The sequence below is a fragment of the Lactuca virosa genome, chromosome 1 (assembly GCF_052849685.1).
Source record: "Lactuca virosa cultivar CGN04683 chromosome 1, Lactuca_virosa_CGN04683_v6, whole genome shotgun sequence".
Lineage (NCBI taxonomy): Eukaryota > Viridiplantae > Streptophyta > Magnoliopsida > Asterales > Asteraceae > Lactuca > Lactuca virosa.
In genome coordinates, this window is record NC_136426.1 from 178,096,203 (window position 1) to 178,100,065 (window position 3,863).

Below are 3,863 nucleotides of genomic sequence, written 5' to 3' on the forward strand. Positions count from 1 at the left end.
TTGTCACTAATTAGCATTTTTTTCTAGTGAACGGTAAAGTAGGAATGTAGCCAGCATGATTAAACTTATTATATGGAATTTTCGGTTTTGTCACTAAATAACATTTTTTTCTAGTGAACGGTAAAGTACGAATGTAGATAGTATGATTAAACTTATTATATAAAATTTCTAGTGGGAAATGGATTGATTAACCTGATTAAACTTATTATATAGAATTTCTAGTGGGAAATGGATTGATTAACCGTTATTAATAATATTTTTTAATGAATATAAGTTTTTGAAAACGACAATGCCTATTATACATGATTTGTGTGGGAAATGGATTGATTAAACGTTGTTATTAATATTTTTTTGAATGAATATAACTTTTTAAAACATCAATGTCTATCTTACATATCGTTTTATGAGAAAATAAAAATGTTGTTGCAAGTCAATTTTCACCCACAATAAAGAATATGCACTTCCTCTTTAATTATTAACCTTTGAATGTATTGTTTAATTTCCATATTAAACTCATCTTACAATATTAAAATATTCTTTTGTTGCTTCTTCACTGTGACAAATCACTTATAATTTAAAATAGGTTCCTAACATATATAAAATTTTGGATGTTGAAATTTGGCATAAAATAATATAAAAGAGACATTAATAATATGGTGGAGTTTTCAATCCTTAAATTAATATATACAAATTTTGATGTGGAAACTTAGCATAAAGTAATATAAGAAAGACATCAATAATATGACGGAATTTTGAGTCGTTAAATATATACCGTTGGTTTATTTTATTTAAATGATATACAAAACCTATAACAAAATAATCAAACTAAAAAAATCAAATTACACGAGAATATTGTATGATTTGTATCTAACATCCTTACAATGGATATAATTGACGAAAGCAAAGATTTTGTAATCCTTAGGGCTAAGCAAAGTATCAGATTAAAAATCACGGATTTGAATAAAAAAGCATCTTCATTGATGGTATAATTTAGTAGAGAGCCAATGACCAAAATGCCATCAAGAAAACTATTCCACCAGCAACACAAGCCAGGTCAAGCCGCCTCTCTCTCATCTCCATCATCTCTTTTCTCTCTCTTCTCATTTGAATATACTCTTCGTATCTCCCTTTCAGGTCATCACCTCCGCCGTTGAACCTTGTGCTCCGCCGCTCCGCCACCGTAAGTCCTTGTAGAACTTCCATACTGTTCTTCCCGCTTAAACACTTCCCATCTATGTCCTGAACAGTTAAACTCATCCCACTCACGTATAACTCCCCGCTGGTTCTTTTAACCCCGCATGTAATCTCTATGTTGCAGTTCACGTAGTCGTTATCATGCACAGAAACGCCGGAAACCGCCACAAAGGCAAAAGTCAACTCTATCTCATCGGTCAACCAGTTCCGTTGAACAGAAACTGGTTTTTTGCTGGATAGATTCACAGCCCGGTTCTGGGATGGGTCTATCAAGATCCAACTCAAAGTCATGTGCTTTTCAAGATTCGATTGCATTACCTGATCATCGCCGGAAAACTTCACCACCGATGGGATGAGTTCTTTGGGTTCGAGTAGGTCAATTCGAAACGGCGAAGACTGGAACCAGTCGCTCGGTGTGGTATTTGTGGCTTCAACCTTTGAGAAAACCAGCTCGTCGTGGTATCTGATGTCCACGGAGGAGATGATTTGGGAGGTTTGTGGTAGTGGTGAGGTTGTGGTGAGGTGGTTGGAGGGAGATGGGTAGGAGTCGGAGAAGAAAGAACGGTGGCCGGAGGGGAAGTTGGAAATAGCTTGTTTGACTAAAGGGTCATCGGTGGAGGGCCAATTGGAAGAGCAGATATCTGACCATAGTTTCTCGTCGGAGCAAAGGAATTGTAGCAGCGAAGATGTGCAGCCGGCGGCTGCGAGAGTTTGACCGTTGAGTCTGGTCAAGATGTGAGTTTGAATGATATCTTGATGGATTTCTGCTATCGCCATGGATTTCCTTCTGAGCTCTAGAATGGCGGAAAGGACTAAAAGGATTGGTGAAATGCGTGTATGTGCCGTGGGGTATATATCCTTTTGTAAAATAAATAAATGCAATATACATCCCTTCACTTTGACAATATTACAGCTTAAGTCCGTGGAGGTGTTATTTGTTAAAGATAAGTTAAAAACGGTTTAAAAATTATGTAAACCAAAAACAACATTGAACGATGTTTAGACATAGTTAATGAATGGAAAAGGTTGGTCAATAGACGGAGCCTGGATGACTAACTACAGCAAAATATAGGAAAATCGTAGCAATGAAGTTAATAAAAAAACAATAGCATGTTGGTTATTTTAGTATAGTTAATACTGTGTGAGATTCATATGCTATATTTGTTTATTAAAAATAAAAATTCGATATCAATATATAAACATTAAATATTTTATAAAGTAATTGAAAAAAAAATCAATACGTTTATAACATTTATGTGAATTTATTTTCAAATTAATATAGTGATAACTTTACATGAATATAATAAAAACATTTCATATATAACTTTAAATTCTAGGAATTTAATGTAAGAAAAGTAGAAATCCAAAAAAATAACAAGTGAAAAAAAAAACAAAAAAAAACCAAAAACATATTTTCAAAAAAATCAGAAAAGGTCATGCAGTAAAATGAAGGAGAAGAACGACATGTGTCAAAATGATTTTCATTTATTAGGTTAGATTAATATCTAGACAAACTGTTTAAATAAATGCAATATACATCCTTTACTTTGACAATATTACAATTTAAGCCTTTGTGCTACAACAACGTGACCAGGAAGGTGTAATTTGTTAAAGATAAGTTAAAAATGGTTAAAAAATTATGGAAACCAAAAACAACATTGAACGATATTTAGAAATACTTAATGAATGGAAAACGTTGGTCAATATATAGAGCCCACATGACTAACTAGTAAAAAAACTTGGAGCAAAATATAGGAAAATCGTAACAAACTTTGACGTTAATAAAATCAATATCATATTGGTTATTTTAGTGTAGTTGATATTAATATCGAGACAAACTGAATTCAATTGACTTTCTGAGATTGGAGGTGAGAGTACACACTCGGAATGATAAACGTGAAATCGGGAATACGATGGTCTTACCAAGGGGCAATGCCCGGTCCAACTGGGAGAGGCCCTGGCAGGGGTTCCACTAGTAAAAACGAAGATTCTAATTGAACTCAGCTTGTCTCGATATTAATATTAACTACATTAAGATATGTTAATGACACTAAAATAACCAACATGTTATCGTTTTTTATTAACATCAAAGTTTGTTACGATTTTCTTATATTTTGTTGCATGTTTTATTACTAGTTGTCATGTGGGCTCTATATATTGACCAACCTTTGTATATAACCAAGATGTTAACGTCACAAATGACATATAACAAACCAAAAATTATGTAGCGTCCTAAAAATTACAAAGAAAATTTTCATGGTTAAAATAAGTTAACCGATTAAAACCTTTATTTCAGAAATCATTCAATAGCATTCGAATGATTGGAATCATACATTATCATAGTTAAATTTACAAAACCACATAAACGAAAAATTTTGGTGTGTGTGTACAATCCCGCTAAGCTCTTCTCACGAATGACCTGAAAAATATTTAATCCACAACTATAAGCATAAAGCATAGTAAGTTCCCCTGTACACCACATATTCCATCATACATACAATGCATCCACACAAGATCTCGACTCTAGCACCGAGCAACCAAATCTCCTAGTCACATACATATATCTACGTAACAAGCCCAACCCAAGAGTATCATGGGCCCAACCTAACTCACATAACGGGCCTCGCCTAACCATACATAGCAGGCCCCGCCCAACTATACATAATGGG

The 3,863-nt window shown here is 33.8% G+C and overlaps 1 pseudogene; it reads right to left on the reverse strand.

Annotated features, from left to right (window-relative positions):
* Positions 1–809: 809 nt before the first annotated feature.
* LOC145161839 (F-box protein At2g27310 pseudogene) lies at positions 810–2,021 on the reverse strand (annotated as a pseudogene).
* Positions 2,022–3,863: the final 1,842 nt, after the last annotated feature.